General features: G+C 35.0%; 1 non-coding gene across 1 annotated transcript; it reads right to left on the bottom strand.

Annotated features, from left to right (window-relative positions):
* Nucleotides 1-18,260: 18,260 nt before the first annotated feature.
* On the bottom strand, nucleotides 18,261-18,332 carry Trnac-gca (transfer RNA cysteine (anticodon GCA)). The gene has a single exon. It is a non-coding gene; the product is annotated as a tRNA-Cys (tRNA).
* Between the last annotated feature and the right edge of the window lie 2,348 nt (nucleotides 18,333-20,680).

Below are 20,680 nucleotides of genomic sequence, written 5' to 3' on the forward strand. Positions count from 1 at the left end.
GGGGGTCCTCAGCAAAAAATATGTAGCACAGAGCGCCAAATATAAGCTCTTTGAAGCGAAGATGAGATTGATAATGTGCTACGCTGCCCAGATGTGGGGATTTCTTCAATATGAACAAATAGAAAAGATTTTGAGATACTTAATCAAACAAATATTCTGGCTTCCAGAAAACACCCCTAACTAAATGCCACATCTAAAGACTGGACTTTCTGCGCTATACATCTTTACTCTAAAAATGCATTTTAACTACATTTTGAAAGTAATGGCTCTGCCAAGTCATCGTCTACCCAGGATCATTGCACGGCAACTTCTTAACCGAAAATCGCAGTTTTTTAGAGTGGATGCTCCTAGAGCATAATATTGAATTGCAAGAAAGTGGGACCGATACTTGGATCTGTAGCTTCGATACACTGCTCGGAAGGATTGAAGAAGACAATCTGTAAGTTCACCGAGATGGCAGAACGAAGCAACACGCGAAGTATGTATAAGGGTCTGCAGCACAACTTTCACGCCAGCAACTATTTTTATGACCGCTACACGTTGGAGCAAGCCCTACTATCTTTAAAACGAGAGGAGAGTTACTACATCTGAATTACCGACCATATTGTGCAGATAAAAACATAGAGTGTACCCTATGCAACCACCAGAGAAGACGTACTGCACTTCCTAGCAATGTGCTCTATTCTTGCTGCAATCAGAAGAGGACACTGGGGAAAGATCGTCTTAACTTAAGATGAAGCAAAAGGAATCCTAAATGGACAGGAGTGGAACATGTTGAGCAGTTACGTCAAAACAGCGCTAAAATACCGAAACCAAATCCTGAACTAAGCCTTCTGAACGCACCTGAAATCCACCCTACAAAACGAACATTATGAATCTTGATACAAATTTGTTTAGTAAATTAACTTAATATAACTTGAAAATATTAACAATTCTATTTATATTGCACTTGTTTAGATTATACTCTTTCTTCTGGCTGACGGCAAAAGCCAATGCTATAACTGTGAAATTAACACAAAAACAATGTACAATTATTATGATAAATAAAATCACATTTTTACTACTACTACTAACACATTTTTAGTGGACACTTTTCCATATGAAGATTATTTATTCGAAATCGTTCCATCAGCACCCACAAATGCCATTGCTGCAATCCAAGCTCTAACACCTAAAGCTGTAAGACCAATGTCGCGAATCCTAACATTCTCAACGGAAAAACATCGAGCAGAAGATTGCGAATTAAATAAAATTGCACGGAACGCTAAACGAACTCTTAAACTTGCAGATATAGGTGAAAAAGGCCAACAAAAAAGTTAAAAAAAACGGTACCAGTTGAATTATTTTTATCAAACCTGTCATTGAAGATATTTCTTTGACTTTAAGAAGTGAGATTAAGTACATACTTCCAAAACCAACTTGTTGTTTGACGTTGACTTTGGAAGTATATTCCATGAATTATTTAAAAAAAATGTTGATATTGACAAACCCCGGTCCCGGTGCACTTTTGACAAATGACTTTTTTTAGAAAACCTTTTTTTTTAATTTTAAAATGATTTAAATCCAAAAAATGATGATATTATATTCTTGAATAATTAATAAATTAAATAAAAAACAAAACATTGGAATGCACTAACAGTTTTTAGAAACACAGACCTTTAGAAACTTAGTGTCAAATGTACCCCGTTCAACCCTAAAAGCAATAATGACCTGAATTCTATACCCAAACACAAAATTTATTTAATTAAATTTATTAAACGTTTTAGGACAAAACAATGGTTTCGTTGCCCCACACCTCTTCTTGCTAACGACATAGAGGCACAACCATCTTTCTTATTTGGTCCTTGATTTATCCAAGGCCAACTGCCACTTTCCGTATTTCAAATGCTCGTTTCTTCATTTAAGCAGCGAATAGAAAACGGTAAAGGAGACAATGATGACGATGATGGTCAGGGATTAGGAGAGACTCTTAAATGGCAAGCATTTAAGTGCAGGAAACGGAAGCGAATAAGAGAACTAAAGTGCCATATTGCCTTTGCCATTTACCATCAGAGCCATTGACAGCAAGGAATCAGAATGTCTTTCAACAATAATTTGCTGTGTTATTTTTACTTCAATTTGTTCAAAATGACGGCAGAAGTTAAATGCAAAAACAAAATCATCCGTATCTCAGGACTCAGCATTCGGCACTCGACATCCACCCAGAGGTATTTCAATTTGTTTTAAGTAAAATATCCAATGGAATGGAAAGTTGTTTTGACAAAAACGTTTGGCAGGAAATTTAATAAACCATTGAAGAGATGTTATTCTATTTCTACATAAATATACTCTTACAATATTTTATGAAGTGCTTAAGCACTTTAACCTTCCTCTCTTTAACTTTAAAGGAAGACTTTAGATGAACTAAAGTGTAACAAGAACATTATTTTGATGGATGAAGACGTATTTGCTGTGATATTTTATACATAATATTAACACATCCACTTCTTACTGTTTATTTTATTTTTGAAAGTACTTAGTTTGAATTTTTGAAAATAAAATCATAAAGAAAAAGGGAGGACCATTAATATACTCGTATATCATAACAGCTTTTAAATTTTAGTTTGCATTTTTATCATTTCAATTACCTACCTCAACGGCCTTGCATTCAAAATTTTGATATCAAAACTTTATTAAATAGTATCAAGGGAATGCAAAAATATTTTGTTAATTTTTTTTAAAATGTACCCAAGCAGGTACAATGTGAACATATTCTTTTTCGACACACAGAACTATGTCGCAGATCTCGAAAATCCATCTGATTCGCATCCAAGAGACTTCTCAATTCTCTTTGGAAAATGGTGACCTTCAGATAAAGCAACATGAACGATCAAATAACTTGACAGTCAACCCGGAGATCTCTATTATTCCTTTTGTCGAAAGGATAGGTTGATCCTGGTTGATGCGTTGTTCGACTATCAACGTTAGCAAAAAAGCAACTTTATTTAATTTGACCTTACTGATTTTGTCTTAATACAATGAGGACCTTGAATAGCTTTCAAATAAAGAACATCAAAGCGATCGAAATACAACACGAGATTTGTTCAAAGTAAAAAGACGTCGATTTTCCCTTGAGGGTTGTAGAAGATTTTATTTCGCTAATAGGTATTTATACAAAAATTCAAGTAATTTTGAAACAGAGATTACGTTACATTTTCAATTAAAGTTTTGAGGTGAATTTATAAATATAAAAAAGAAGGCGATTGGTATAAGTAAGTTGTGTGCCAGATTTGAATTTAAGAAGTAAATTTTGATAGTTACAATTATATGAATTTAAATCCAAGATATTAATTTTGAAAAATGTCTGCTATTGAAAGTTAAATCCTAAATGGTTAAAAAATTAATTGTATTTATAAAAAAAATTTTATCAAACAATTTTTTTTTTTTTAGAGTACGTAGCCATAATTTGAAAAAAATAAAACATTTAATTTTGCTAAAGAGCAACTTTTATTTCGTAAAAATATTATTGTTTTGCTCGACATGCTCAATAGACATTTGCCACACAAACACTGCAACAAGGAACTTATGCCAAACATTCTATAGCAAACCTCATTGTTATTAGCCAAACAGCTTTGTTACCTCATACCTATTTCATACTTTTTTCAAATCCCTGTAGTATCTTAGTCAAAATACTAAAAAAAAGTTAATTAACTGCTGTGAAAAGATTTACGGACTTAACTTCGAACAGAAGAATTTGTACTGACTAAAAAGACTGAAACCAGATAAAAGAACTGCAGTTAAATAACTTTTAGTCAATTAACTGCTTTTTTAACTGCCAGGTCAGAAAGTAAGTACTGACTGCTGACTGTTTTTTTTGCAGTTAAATTTCCCAGTGGCACTTACATTCAAAAAATTAGTTAATTAACTGCTAATTTATTGAATGCATTACCCAAAAGACTGCAGTCTTTACAACTCTGCAAGCGGGTACACCTAAATTTAAGCGTACTTACTTACTTAAGGTGGCGCTACAGTCCTGTGTGAACAAGGCCTCACCCAACAATCTTCTCCATCTAGCTCGGTCCCTAGCTAGATGTCTCCAGTTTCGCGCTTCAAGTTGGGTAAGGTCACCTTCCACTTGTGCGCGCCACCTGATCCGCAGTCTTCCTCTACTGCGCTGTCCTGTGGTTGTGGATTCGAAGACTTTACGGGCCAGAGCATTGGTTTCCATGCGCTCTACGTGACCCATCCATATAAGTCGTTGGACTTTTACCCTTCTGGCTAAGTCTACGTCGCTGTATAGCCCGTATACAGCTCGTCGTTCCATCTTCTCCTCCACTCCCCTTCGATGCCGACGGGACCGTAGATCACACGAAGAACTTTTCTCTCGAAGCGACCCAAGGTGCTTTCATGCGCTTTTGTCATGGTCCATGCTTCTGCACCACTTTGGTCCCCCGAGAAAGGACTTTACCACTCAATTATTTTCTTAGTCCAAAGAAACAGCGGTTAGCAAGAGTTATTCTGCGTTTGATCTCAGCGCTGGTGTTGTTTTCTGCGTTTACAGCGGAGCCTAGGTAGACGAAGTCCTTGACTACCTCATCGATGTTGACGTTTTGACCAAGACGTCGTCGGTGTTGTATGTCCTTTCTTGACGACATCATGTACTTTGTTTCGCCCTCATTAACCGTTAAACCTATCTTTGCCGCCTCTACATCAATATTCACAAAAGCCCCATTGACATCACGCTGAGTTCATCCGATTATGTCAATGTCATCAGCATAATATGCTAGTAATTGTACAGAGTTTTGAAAGATAGTGCCTCTAATGTTGACGTGTGACCTCTGCACTATTCTTTCAAGCACGATGTTAAACAAATCGCATGACAGCGCATCACCTTGTCTAAAACCTTTTTTGACATCGAAAGGTTCTGTTAAGTTGTTTCCAACCTTTATGGTCATCCTGCACAAACGGACGAGTTTGGCAGGGATGCCAAAACTAGACATGGCTCTACATGCCTCTATATAGCTCGTCCCTGTAGATGCTGTCATATGCGGCTTTGAAATCGATGAAAAGATGGTGGGTGTCGATCTTTTTCTGTGTTCTTGGATTTTTTCCAAGGTCTGCTGTAATGTGAATATTTGATCGATTTTGGTCTAAAACCACACTGATAAGGACCTATCAGGTTGTTGACGATAGGCTTTAGGCGTTCACATATTACGGCAGAGAAGATTTTAAAAGGCGATGTTAAGTAGACTGATTCGTCTATAGTTGGTGCAGTTTAGAGGGTCTCCTTTTTTCAGGATCAGGCAAACAATACTGAGGTTCTATTCATCGGGCATGCTCCTAACCAACTTCTCTCCAGCGGTTTTAAAGAGCTCGGCATTCAAGCCATCCGCTCCAGCGGCTTTATTAGACTTCAACTTAGATATGGCAATCTTTACTTCGTCTAAGTCGGGAAGACGAGATTGTTGGCTTTCGCCGTCTATGTTGAATAGATCATCATATAGTCTGCAGAAGTGGTCGTTCCATATCCTCAGCATTGACTGCGGTTTTACTATGATGTTTCCACTGTCCTCTTTGCAGCCTTCGGTTCTCGGTTTATGTACCTGTGAATTTCGTATCAACTGTTCTTGAAACTTTCGAACTTCATTCCTGCTTTTAAACCTCTCAACATCTTCGACCGCACGCTTCTCATGCCCTCTCTTTTTCCTTCTGAGAAGTCGCCGTTCCACTCGCCTCTTCTGCTCATGGAGCTCATGAGGAGCTCTTATCCTTTTATGCAGCGCCGCTTTGCGTGCCTGTTGTTTGACTGCATTTGCTGGCGACATTTCTCATCAAACCAGGGGTTCCTTGTTGGTGGCTGTTTGAAACCCAGCACATTAGAGGCGGCTTCTCTGATTGCATCATGGCTATGTTGCCACTGGTTTTTGATACACTGTGTTGGCGGCAGAGAACGTCGAGAGAGGTTACTTGTAACTCGGTCTTGAAAGTATTTGGCGATCTCTGGCGATTGTAGCCGTTCGACGTTGTACCTTTTCCCAGAACTTCCATGGGTCTGAAAATGAGAAGTGCTACCTTGGCTTCAACCAGGTAGTGGTCCGAGTCGGTGTTAGCTCCTTCGAAAGTTCGGACATCCATGATGCTGGAAGCGTGTCTGGCATCGATCGCAATATGGGCAATCTAGAGAACTCTAAGTTCTTTTGAGGATGTTGAGGTGTGGAAAACGCGTACTGGCTACCATGACGTGTCGCCCCGCAGCAAATTCTATGAGCCTGAATCCGTTGTTGGAAGTGTTGTCGTGCAGGCTGTTCTTCCCGATTATTCCACCAATGATGTATCCCTTCCTAGCTTGGCATTAAAATCACCCAGGACTATTTTAATATCGTAGCTAGGATACTGCTCATATGTTTTGTCTAAGAGTTCGAAGAACATATCTTTGGTGTTGTCGTCTTTCTCTTCTGTGGTCGCGTGCGTGCATATCAGGCTAATGTTGCCGAATTTAGCCTTGATGCGTATGGTCATGAGGCGCTCATTGATGCACCTATAGCTCAAGACTTCTTGTCTAAGTCTGGCTCCCATGACCTAACAATTCACGTGCATATCCGAAGTTCGTTGTACCTAATTCGTTTGCGTTGGTTGTGAACAGTATATCCGTCCGTATCCGAGGCTTGTTGATGCTTCGCAACTATGAAAGCTTTTACGTGGCCAGGAAGTCACCCCGACGGCAGAACCCCCAACCTGGAGGGCCAGATCCTAAGTATAACTCCAAGGATGGGAAGCCGGATAAAACCGTTTATTATAGGCCTGGGCTCCGAATAAATCGAAGAAGCCCTATAAGGTGTTCACTAAGTTGTTCAACCTTACTGGAACTGTAGACGCCATCGTTGATTCCATCTCGGGAATTCCTACGCTGCCATCTGGATAAGGAGAGGTGCCTAAGTGGAAACACCTTTCCCCTCTCTCTCGTTTGCTGCCTCCAACAACTTTTCACTGGGGTTGGAACCCAATCTACAGTTGAAGTACTAGGCACGCGATGTTCAGCACGGGGAGGTGAGAGTAGGAGTTTATAGACAGAGGTTGGTTTTGAGAAAAACATGTGGACGCTTGTGTCCTCTTGAATGCACATGTCTTCCATTTGAACATAACAAACCGCGAACAACTCTGGAACAATTTTTCAAAATAGGAAAAACAAAATAAAGGACTTAACTTTACACACTCACTACATACACCCTTTTTTAAAAAAAATTAGAGTGAAGAAATGTTTGGAATTTTTTTCTTTCTAAAACTAATTTACAACAAACAATTGTCAACTAATTGCGTACTTTGATTTAACAAAATTAAAAAGTTTAATGCTAACTTCATATCAACCTAGGACTTCTTCCACTTTTTTTAAAATATTCGAGCTACAGTTAAAATTTCGAAAAGTAGTCTAACTTGACAGTCGTGATATTATCAGTTACCAATCCAATCTCTTCAAATTTCGACACAATCTTGACAATTGCTTGCGTAGTTGGACGATTATGTAAACTATAATCTCCTCTTATACGGCACGATATGGGGCTGTGGCAGAATCTCCATTTTGTTTAAACAATTTGTATACGTTGTGCGATGGTTTTTTTTTCAACTGAAAAAAAAATTGGTTTAACAACTTAGTTAGACAGATGTCGAATTCCAGCTTTATATTTTTGAAACCCCAAATGGATCGCCTGTTATTCAAATCAATTAATATCTTAAAAAATTCAATGGACGACTTTTTTTTTACAAAACACAAAAATCTGATAAGGAAAGATAAGGTTTTCGATTCAGGTATTGCAAGGAAAAAAAGGCACAAATCTAAAGTTTTTATTGTGGACCAGGCTCTTTTTTTTTTAATTAAGGATGAAATTGCTGTAATGGTGTATGACGAGCGCTTATCGAATCATGTTGACTGATTTCTTGTTTCCAAAAATCAATAAACCTAGACGACTTTGATTTCCAAAAGGACGGACCTACTCTTCATAAAACGTTCTTTACTATCAATTAATTTCAAATCAGTTTTCTGACACTCCATTCAAAAATTAGATTATATTTTTTGAGAGTGGAATAATATTCCGTGTTTATTATAAGCACATGTAACTCCTTGTATATTAAATTTGTTGAAATACATTCTATAAAGATTAAAGCTATATTAATATGAACTTTAGAAATATAATCAAAAATAACTCCCTAAGGGAAGTTACCAATTCTTAAATTAGCTATAAAAATAAATCCATTATATTCGTTCTATGAAAATACAACAAACTTCATCCACGTATGAAGTTGATTTAATCAAAGAAACATTTAAATTCAATCAAACATTAGAAATGCATTAAACATTAATGCCCCCATTTCTAAGAGTGAATCCTTTTAACACAAACTATTACCAAAACAAATAATTTTTAGTTGTTATATCAGGTTGAAAACGAGATGTTATTTTTTGGTAAAAGCTTCCTCACAATGGGACTATGGGTTATTGTATTAACGAGTGCTCTCGAATTTGAAATATTAAAAAGAAAGGATTCAAACTTGATGAAATGTCTCCATGCTCTTCTTCATGCAGAAAATATTGATGAACACTTTGATTTAACAAAAACGTACGGAATATTTGTGCACGAGCAAGAAGCTTCTGAAAATAAGTTGATTTTTGGTGATATGATTGATGAGTTTGTAGCAACACCTACAAATATCATTCATCCAATGGATCACTCAAGAGGGTCGACGCCTAAATATAAAACCCACACAAAGATTCTTTTTGTTGCATCAGTCAAAACATTCAAGTAAAACAATTTTCCCTTTACTGCAAATAATTTATTTTTTATTGAAGGAACACTTATTTTGTACAGTCTTTTAGTTAGAAGAATACGAAACACTACAGACGAAGTTTCAGGAATATATCAACATTACTTTATCCTGCTACCAAACTTTACGAATGACACGAAAACGATTGTTGAGCAAATTTTGAGGTCCTGCTTAAAGCTGTTGATTTCCGATGTTAACATTCTCTTTGAGGATCATCAAGGAACCGTGAATATTTACACTTACTTTCCTTTCACTCCGACAAGTTGCAGACAAAGCATTCCAGTGCTATACAATCGTTTCAAAAACGGCCTGTTTCAGTGGAAGAAAATGGTATTTCCGAAAAAGACTAACAATTTATTTAACTGTCCTCTTAAGGCAATAGTATGGCACAACGAACCGTTTATGAGAATTGGAAAAAATCATATTGATGGCTTAGAAATATCATTTCTGCAAATTCTTGCTGATGCTATGCACTTTTCCCTTGAACTAGTGATTTCTCCAAATGGGAAAGGTAATGTTCTAGCAGACGGAACTACAGTGGGTTCGTTCAAGATGGTATATAGAAAAAAGATTGGTTATTTCAGCGAGGTTTTTATTTTTATCCGCTACACTTTTTTTTCATAGATACAAGATGGCCAAGGGGATTTATTGTTTGGTGGGAACATTTGCACCAAAGAAAGACGATCATTCTTGGCTAGTACCAGAGAGTATTTAATTACAAAAATGGATATAGTCTTAAAACCTGCGAGAACCTACGGTTCTTTTGAAATATTATTCATTCCATTCGAAACATCAACTTGGGTTACCATTTTGTTTATTATTGTCGGAAAATGGACTTGGACATTTCTACTGGAAAAACTATGTCTACGACCCCGACGAAATGCAGCAACATTCTCTAAAGGACATGTCTTTAAGTTCCAAACAGTATGTTGGCTGTTTGGCACATTTATTTTGCGCAATTTGTATGAGGGCTCAATATTTAAATTTTTCTACGATCGACCTTTTCAGAAGCCACCAAGGAATCTAGAAGAATTGGTAAATCAGGGTTATTACCTAATATCAAGAACTGGAAATTATTTTTTCTTGGAATCAGATCAGGTGCGATCACAAAATTATAATGACAATTTTATATTTGAAACAGAATGGCCATTAGTAGTGAATACATTTCTTAACCATCCATATGAGAAACTTGCTCTATTAACGTTCACAGATTTTGTTCCTTATAATGGAGAACCATCAAGACAGGGACAAAGGCACAACAAGTATCAAACAACTGAATTTCCTGTAGTTCATTTTAATTTTTGTGGAGTTTTACGAAAATTTTCATTTCTAACCGAGGAAATCAATAGACGAATTGATCAATTAGCATCAACTGGACAATTAAGAAGGATTTATCAAGAAAGTTATGTTCGAAGTATTGGGAATTTCGATAGCCCGGCTAATTTTTTGTCACTTAATCAATTATTGGGAATATTTCAATGCCTTGTTGTGTCTTGGAGTGCGGGTGTTTTCGTTTTTTTATTGGAGATGTTTTCGAAGCGTTATAAGTGTTTGGGGAAATCAATGAACTTTTTGCACTAAGAAAGCATCATTTGGTTACAATATTGTCGTTAAAAATATTCAGTGAAAATATTCAAGTCCTTAAATTTTTCGTTTTTGTTTTTAATAAATATAATACTGTAAATGTTAACTTTAATTTTTTTTTCTTTTTTGAAATTTTGTAGTAAAAAAAAACCTTAAGCCTTATAAGGTTAACATATTCCAAATATTTCAATCATTTTCATACCTTCAACTTTTTAAGTCTGATAGTTGTGTGAAGGTACCTAAGTTATGTTCGTCAGCTTATTATTTCCTCTTATATAACAGTTTTTTTTGTCGTTAAAATAGCTACAATATATTTCTTATAAACTGAAAACTATAGAATTATTTTCAGAAATAATCCAATTTCAGTCGCACGTATATGTATATTGAATCATAGCTTTTAACTACTACAGGTTCCCATTGAACTCAATTCTTAATCAAGCAATTGTCAGATAGTGTGACTTGCACGCGATGACAACAGGATGATTTTTCGAATGACAGTGTCATAAATGAAAATGTTTTCATCAACATTACGTACCTATTCTGGAACGAAGATGGACGTAGGAACATTCTGTATTTTTGATATATCCTTTATTGATTTTATGGAAAGTGGGGTGCGATTTAAATAATTATTTTTATGTCAGTACCTTACAACCTAAAAATTAAAATTAAAAGTTCCCAGATAGTCTTCATTTAAGTATTAAAGAGAAGTAGATGTCATTTGAAGCAGATTTTGTATTCAAATAATATTGAAGGGAAAACTACATAAAAACTTTCACATAAAACACTAAGGATACAAAATGAAAGAAAGGTGGGCGGTGAAAAAAAAGCCTAGCTTTGAGTCTTACAACATGTAGGTACAAATATATAAATAATTAATAAAACACAAACAAAAATTATAATAAGAAGAACAAAATGCATACGAGTTAACAAGAACAGAAAAGAATAAATTAAATAAAATAAATACATCAGTACCCGTGGCGTGATGGTTCGTACATTGGACTGTACCCGTCAAATCTTCGGTTAATAAGTCTTCTTCCGAGCATCAGCAAAGTTTTTGAAAAGATCATCAATAGGGCTCTGACTACGTGAGCTGAGGACAACAAAGTAATTCAGAGCCTTCGCTCTGACGAAATGGCTGTTTTACAGCAGTCGTGAACGCAAAGTGAAGGTACATGGCCCTCATACAGCTGATAATAGTTTATGGTTGTCCTGTGTAGTTCAACGTTGCCCCTTCCCATATGGAAAAGTTTCGGGTGTTTGAGCGGCCGTTACTACGCTGTACCGGCTTATATCGAACAGCCGAGTCTTCTTATGTGCATTACTGTTTCAACGATGTCCTATACACCTTGGGGCACGAATCAACTAGATTGACAATTTCGTGATAAAACTCGATCGAGGTCACATTGCAAGAGCTATGTCTTCGACCAACAATTTAATTTTCGGGGCGTTCTATCCGAACGACCAGTATTTTGAGAGTGCACGCATGAGCGGGTTCATTCCACCAGAGGCATTCCTCTTTTTAGATAAATGCGGTCTGATGCAGGATAATGGGCAGTTCCGCTAATCTACCACGTCAGACGACGAACCGTGGATAGGCGACTTGTGCACAATCGGGACGTCATGGCACAAGGTGGAGCAGAGCTCCTTCGGTAGTGCTGTGTCCGAACGGGACCGAACTGATAGGGTGAACCAGGAGAACAGTTTTGGTGGCTTCAATCCGCACTTGAAAGTGGGTAGTCAGGATCGGGACGTAAGCCTTGGACGGCTTACGTACTTGTTTTATAGTTTAGGGATTATTCTCCTAATAGGCATGGTGGCACAAAAAAAAAATTAAAAAAAAAAACATGGAATAAGGAAAAATGGAAAAAAATGAAAAATGAAAAAAAAAAAATGTTAGATAGTAAGATTTGCAGCTGTGGTTGTTCTAGTTTCATATAGTTTATAGGTAGAATAGGTAGTTTAAGTTAGCTTTAAGTTTTATATTAAGGACCTTATTTTAAGTAGTTTTTAAGTAAAAATAAAAAAGGATATTGATTTTTTTTTAGTTTTCTTATGAATACAAATATAAATAAAACGGAATTTAAGTTAAATAGATCATAGGGCCGAAAGGCATTAGTTTTAAGTGTTATTGTTTAACTTAGAGTGTCCGTATGGGACCAATAAGTTAGTTGTAAGTTATGGATAATTAGGGTAGTTTTATGATGTTTGGTCTAGCTTTAAGATATGTTTAAGATTGAATTAATTAAAATGAATTTACAAAAAAAAAAAAAAATCATTGGAATGTCTTGACTAATTCTTCAAGAGTAATTCTTGTCATGAAAAACTGTTAGCTCAAATTAGCCGTTCGGATTCGGCATAGGTCCCCTCCATCCCTGCAATTACTCGCACACAAGAATGGTTGAGAGTTATAAGTCACTAGACCCTGGTTCTCTACGGACTGTTGCGCCACCTAAATTATTTATTTATTTATTATAAATACATCAATATACAATATAATTAAACAAATAAATAGATTAGGATGATTATACAAAAGTTGGGTAGCTCGAAGTCATCAATCAATATATGCAAAGTCTTATTAAATTTTATTGAGATTACGATTTTTTTTAAAACAATGGAAAGACCTTAATTTAGTCTTCCAATTTCAGTTCTTCATTTTGAATACAAGTTATTAAAAAAACACAATTTTTTTTAAAACGTCAGTCCTTTGGCATGTCCCGAAAACCAACAACAAAGTTACTGTCTATTAAAAATTGTCATTGGTTTGAGAAAACTTATCAATTTAGTACAATGTGTGATGTTAAATATGTACTAAAATTTTCATAATGCAGTGTTCTCCACAACAGTTCGTTGTATGTTATTATCTTCCCACAGTAATGGGTCCGATTAGTCAAATTGAAAATGTTAATATTTCTCGACGTTTCAAGGTCCCTAGAGTCGAAATAAATTTTTTTTAGAAAGAAGTCTGTGCGTGCGTGGCTACGTACGTTTGTGCGTTCGAACGTTCGTACGTCAAACCGTTCGTACGTTCGCAACTTCTTTTTCGTCGTAAATAGCTCAAAAACCAGAAGAGATATAGACTTCAAATAAATTGTGTTATACAGATAATATTGCAGAAAGATGCAAAACGAGGTCTTAATAAAATTGAGATTGTGGTTTTTTTACCACAGCAGTTTAAAAAAAAGGGTGAACGTTTTGGTTAACCCTGAATATCTCAATAACACTAGAGATTTGAATTAAATTGTATATTATATAACAAGTATATTTGTTTTTTTTTTCTTTTAAATCCAATTCATGGTTTTTTTATAAATTGAAAAAACTGATAAAAAATATTCGTCACCTCGAAAATTTTACGAACAAAAAATGATATAACTCCAAAACAATTTTGGGCAACGAAAAATAACGTTTTTAACATCTGACAAAATTTCGAATTGACAGTGTTTTTAAGAAAAATAAAAAAAATTAAAAAGCATTACTAAAAGTTCGTAAACATTGATTTTCGACTCAAGTATTTTTACAAAAATTAAAAATACTCAGACTTATTTAATAGAATTCGCTAAACAGATGAATAGTTATACAGTGAATAAGGATTTATGTAGGCTCTATGTAACGTTGCGAAAATTCCTATTTATAAAAAAATCTGCTATAAATTTTAGTTATACAATGCTTTTATCAAAAAAGTACCAAAATGTCTATAAAATCAGCTTGTTGTCATAACAACTAAAGTATAACAAAATAATTCCAATTATTTTTATGATATTCTCTTTCGAAAATCTTTATTTTTTTTAAATTCTTCGTTTCTTCGGCTCACGGTCACGAGCTAAACTGGAGAGGCATTATTGTTATTATTTTAATTTCAAAAAGAGAGGAGAGAAATCAAAATGACATTTAGGAAATAATAATAACAATAATTTCCTTATGTAGGCTCTATTCAACCTCAAAACGCGTTTAGCTTATTATGGGACTATGCAACCTTGTATAAGTTTTATAAATAGCATTTTTGCGTTTAGAGGCATTATAGAGATTACATAACGTTATGTAGGCTCTATACAGCGTTTTTAAATAAGACTGACTGTCTTAAAACTAATATTATCTCACAGAAAATATTGTTTTCGACATTCAGTATTTTTTTTTATGAAAATCCAACCGTCAGTGTTTCTAAAAAAAAATAAAATCTACAAAAAATACTACGCAAAATTGGTACAAATTGATGTTCGGTTCTCGATATCTCGTGAACAACGGAAAATATTGCCTTCAATTTATTTTCAGTTATCCAATTTGTATTTGTTAATATGAGAAATAAAAGCTTTTAAGCAATGATACACAGGAAAAAATGTCATATTAACAATCGTCGATAGTGAACTTGAAAGTTGGCCAAATTGTCGCGTTCACTACCAAAATAGTCAATACGACAACCTGATTTTTAAAAATTTACTACTACCATAATTTCAATTTCCTTAGACCAAAGTTGTCATATTGACTACCAAATTGTAAAAAAATTCGGATCCAAAAATTGACAACCAAAAATTGTTCTATTGACTATCGCTTTTATCGTCAGAAAATTGACTACCAATTAGTCATATTGACTACCAAAATAGTCAATAGGATGACTTTTGTCGTTCTGTGTACTAAAATTGGTAAAAATTGTTTTTCGATCAGTTATTGCCTGAAACCTTATATTTTTTTCTGAAGTAAAAATGACTGAATTATTTGTATTAAGAACACTGGGCAGTTGAGTATCAACAAATTGTGTAAAAGCGGATTATGCTAGACCGTGTCGAATACTTTTTCGAAATCAAAAAGTACCATACCTTTACTCTTTCTTTTTATGTGTTTCGTAATCCTATATGTACTTGATGGATTGTACTGTGATGCAATCTGAAGCCGAACTGCTCGTTTGGTAAAATGTTATTATTGGTTAAGAGTAAATTTATTCCAGCCTTTAACTTATTCAAAACATTTATTTATTGAGGTCAACAAACTAATGAGTCTGTAATTATTAGGTAGATTAGCATTTTTACCAGGTTTTAAAAACGGTTGTGTCTTGGCAGATTTCCAATTGTTTGCAAATAACCAATTTTAAAACATTTATTAAATAACAACTACCTAATGTTGGTAAGTTTTTCAAATATATATTTTGAATGCCATCAAAACCAGCTGATTTCCTTCCTTTAAGATTTCAAAGTATACGCTTGGTATCATCCAGCGAAATCTCGTTCTGGAGGTCTTTTATAGGTGATGAGTTAATTGAATCAATTAAGTTGCTGACAATTGATTCTATAATGTTATTGTTCATGTTGTTATTGGCCATATGGGTTGCAATTCGGCAAACAGGACCGATTACAATAACTTCCTATGGGAAGTTAAAAATTACATAAAGTTAGCATTTTCTAAAATAAATTATTAATTTAAATATCCAGACATTTTAAGTCGAAAACAACAAATGAAATAATTTCGAAGTCAATACCTTCATATTTTCTCAAAATATTAAAATCGAACAATGGTTTTTACCATTCATAAAAAAAAACTGAGTTTTCGATTTTCCAAATTTTTGAGTCGATAGTCAATTTTTACGAACTTTTACTAGTGTTTTTTTTTATGTTTTTGCAAAAAAACATCACTTCGATTTTCCTCAAATTTTAAACAGATGTCAGAAACGTTATTCTTCATCGGAATTAATATACATTTTGGTGCGTATTTTACTAGTCTGAACGTCGAACTTGTCAGTTATAAAAGCTGAGTAATGATTCTCGAGAATCTTCTCCAAGTGAGTCCGGAACCTAAAGGACGTTGTTATCCCTCTACCTTCCCAGAATCATCACCTATTCCCACATAAACGCAAAGCATACAAGCCAACGTTTATGTCCTCTTATCTTCCACGTTGTATAATGGTGAAAAAGCTAGACAAGGCTCCTCTCTCCAATGCCCCTTCTCACTCTAGGTAACCTAGCTGAATTGCTGTTACCGAATCTTAATCTTTTCCTTCCATATCAGAATGATGTTCTTAACATCAACTGACTCCTCAACCTATCTCTCCCTATCCAACCACCTCTTATCTTTATTGGGCTGGATCTAAGGTATTAAACGACCCGTGCGGATGATCAGCTTGGCTGGGGGCCCAATTCAAAAATAGCCCAGTCTCTAGCCTTATCTGTATATGCGAATCTCTGTACAGGCGGACTTCTTTTCTTCGCCACTCGTGAGGCCAAATATGAACAACAACAAAAATGAAAAGAATGATAAGACCGGTATCTCTTCAAGACCGGGCGGCAGTTTGGCTTCAAAGCCTGTTGCCGTATCTCAACACAGAGAAGGGAGTGGTTGCAATCCATGGACCCTCCTCTGCTGTTGGTAGCAACGAGAGTAGGAAGGTAGTGATACCTAATTCCAGTAGTGGCAGGGTTGTGAAAAATGGCCCTACCACTGCTTATGAGAGTACATCCAGAAATGGAAAGGAGAAACTCTCAAAAAGCCTATATATAGACAAAGGCGGCAAGCTGCGAAAATCCTAAAGGCCTCTGGTGCTGGTCGAGGTTTAGCTCTCCGGTTGGTTTCTTAAGAATTTTGAGAGAGCTTCCATGACCACTTCCTTCTAAAACAAAATGTATGTATATATTTATTTGTTAAGTATTTGGGTTCAACCAACACTATTTTAAAATCCTTTCTGCCCCTTTTTAACTTCCAATAGTTATTGTATTCGGTCCGATTTTTTTAATTGAACATTTTTTAATTTTTCGAAGTTTGAAGGTTCTAGAGTCAACAGAAAAGATTTTTAGAGAGATGTCTGTGCGTGCGTGTGTACGTACGTTCGAACGTCTGTTCGTCTGTACGTCCGAATGTTCGTGAAGTTTGTTTCGTCGTTCATAGCTCAAGAACCAGTAGAGATATCGACTTCAAAAAAAAATTGTTATACAGATAATAAGGCAGAAAGACGCAGAAAGGACTCTTAAAAAATTGAGTGGGTTTTTTCCCATAGCAATTTAATGAAAAGGTTAATATTTCGGTTAACAATAAGAATCTCATGAACAAGTAATAATAGAGGCTTGAATTAAATTATATATTAAATATTGTAACTCGATACCAAACAAATACATTTTAGAAATAAAATCCAAATAACGTATTTTTATAAATCAAAAAAATTAAAAAAAAAATATTTGTCACCTTGAAAATTTTACGAACAAAAAATTATCTCATCTCTTGAACAATTTTGTTCAACGAAGAATAAAGTTTTTAGCATCTAATAAAATTTTGAAAAAAATAGTTTTCTTACAAAAAATAAAAACCTAAAAAAAGCATTACTGGTAAACATTGAATTTTGACTCAAATAGCTTTTCAAAAATTTTAAATATTGGCTTCAAATTTATTTTATCTCACAGAAAATATTGCTTTAATTATCTTATACAAATCCAAGTCAGTATTTCATACAAAATTAAAATCTACAAAAAATAGTACGCAAATACTTCTAAAATTGTTAAAAATTGGTAAACGACTAAAAATCGCGTTAGCAAAAATAGATTTTGAAATCAAACTATTTCATTCACTCTTGTTGGTTGTTTTGAAATTTTGAAGGATAATTCAATTGTTAACTTTCTCAACACGACATGAAACCTACAAACTTTTAAGCAAGACAAATCGACAGACGGGATGGGAAGTTATCAGTGTGGGTCGATTCCCAGCTTCTTTTTTTGAAAAGGTGTCGTCTAGCTGCTCTGCAGCTCGAGCACTATTGAGCGACCTTACCTTTTATAAGAAAGTTCTCAAATCGTACATGTGGTTGTCGTCGTTCAAGATTTACAGAGACGGTGGCTTCAATACTATAAAAGTATATTTAAAATACAAAATTTCGAAAGGATCTAATAAAATAAAAACAACATCAAAATAATTACAGGGGACACCCGGGCTTGAACCGGGGACCTCTCGATCTGCAGTCGAATGCTCTACCACTGAGCTATATCCCCTATATTTGTAGATTAACCTCAAGAAAAAACACAAGTTGCCAAATTTATGTGATTCATGATGCTTCAAAAAAAAAATTGTATTAGGGACACTTTATTATGACCAATGCCACCCATAAAGTTTAAATTGAAATGTATACCAAGACCAACCTACTTACATTTGAGCATAAAATAACAATCCTTAAGTTAAGATCCTTCAATGAAAAGCAATAAAAAATAATTATAATTCAAGTTAAACTGGACTCGTATCTGATGATGATTATTTCATACACTTGACCCATTTCGCCTACTTTACTTACCCTTTGCAATCTTAACCACAGACAAAAAATAAAAATATAGGCACTTCACATTAAATTCAAAGATTTAATATAATTATAATGTTTTTGTCCTGTTTTCTGTCCTAACCTAATAAAAAATAATATCATGAATTTATTAATTTCAAAATTGAATTTTATTTTGATTTTTGGCAAAAGGTTTGTTTGGGCCTCGTTTTTTATGTTAGTCATAATAAAATTAATTCAATCTTTATTCTGATTCTACCATCATCATCATCATCGTCGTCGTCTTTGTCGTCACCATCCCTGCCCTCAGTTCAAATTCAACCTATAAAAAAAGACAGAAGATTTTATCTCATTCCAGCCATTTAATACTAACTCAAGCGCAATGGTCGAACCTTTAACTTAACCCTTCGCCTTTGCAGTTATTATCCCGGTGAACATCATCACTTTTCAGACGTTTTCAAGTCGATGAAGGTATGGAGTCGGTCGATTTGTTGGTTCAGTAGGGGACGTATAGGGGGGGATAAGATTCTTGTAGTAGTAAAATATTCAAAATGTTATCATAACTTTAAGAAGACGTGACAAAAATTTTGTTTTCCGCATTATCGAAATTTTAAACCTTTTTCTGTTCGTTGTTTTAAATTGTCCTTTTCTTTTCAAAATGTCTTACAGCAGGGATTGGTACCTCTCAAAGTTAAAAAAAAATGCATAAAGTAAATTTATTTTTTGTATAACTTTAGTTCGACTTGAATGTCAGTAAAATGTGTCTTAGGTTAAAGGTTAAATCAACAATGACAAAAATTATTTGCTTATAATTTCAATCTCACTTTAAGGCCCAGCAACTTTAAAGAAAGTAAACGGTGATTTTTTAAGAGCTTGAGAACTTTTTAAAAAAAAAAACGCATAACATTTGCAAAATCTCATCGATTCTTTATTTGAAACGTTAGATTGGTCCATGACATTTACTTTTTGAAGATAATTTCATTTAAATGTTGACCGCGGCTGCGTCTTAGGTGGTCCATTCGGAAAGTCCAATTTTGGGTAACTTTTTCGAGCATTTCGGCCGGAATAGCCCGAACTTCTTCGGAAATGTTGTCTTCCAAAGCTGGAATAGTTGCTGGCTTATTTGTGTAGACTTTAGACTTCACGTAGCCCCACAAAAAATAGTCTAAAGGCGTCAAATCGCATGATCTTGGTGGCCAACTTACCGGTCCATTCCTTGAGATAAATTGTTCTCCGAAGTTTTCCCTCAAAATGGCCATAGAATCGCGAGCTGTGTGGCATGTAGCGCCATCTTGTTGAAACCACATGTCAACCAAGTTCAGTTCTTCCATTTTTGGCAACAAAAAGTTTGTTAGCATTGAACGGTCCAATGATTCCACCACACCAAACGGTGCATTTTTCGGGATGCATGGGCAGTTCTTGAACGGCTTCTGGTTGCTCTTCACTCCAAATGCGGCAATTTTGCTTATTTACGTAGCCATTCAATCAGAAATGAGCCTCACCGCTGAACGAAATTTGTCGATAAAAAAGCGGATTTTCTGCCAACTTTTCTAGGGCCCATTCACTAAAAATTTGACGTTGTGGCAGATCGTTCGGCTTCAGTTCTTGCACGAGCTGTATTTTATACATTTTATTTTATTTTAAAATCTTCCATGTGGTCGAATAACACAAACCCAATTGCTGCGAACGGCGACGAATCGACATTTCACGGTCTTCAGCAACACTCTCAGAAACAGACGCAATATTCTCTTCTGTACGCATTCGTGTGGTTGGTTTAATGTCCAATAAAGTAAACTGAGTGCGAAACTTGGTCACAATCGCATTAATTGTTTGCTCACTTGGTCGATTATGTAGACCATAAATCGGACGTAAAGCGCGAAACACATTTTGAACCGAACACTGATTTTGGTAATAAAACTCAATGATTTGCAAGCGTTGTTCGTTAGTAAGTCTATTCATGATGAAATGTCAAAGCATACTGAGCATCTGAAATCCCGCGTCATCTGTCAAATACTAATGCATGAAAATCCTAACCTCAAAAAAATCAAACTTTACATTGAGTTGTTTTTG

The sequence above is a fragment of the Eupeodes corollae genome, chromosome 1 (genome assembly GCF_945859685.1).
Source record: "Eupeodes corollae chromosome 1, idEupCoro1.1, whole genome shotgun sequence".
NCBI lineage: Eukaryota > Metazoa > Arthropoda > Insecta > Diptera > Syrphidae > Eupeodes > Eupeodes corollae.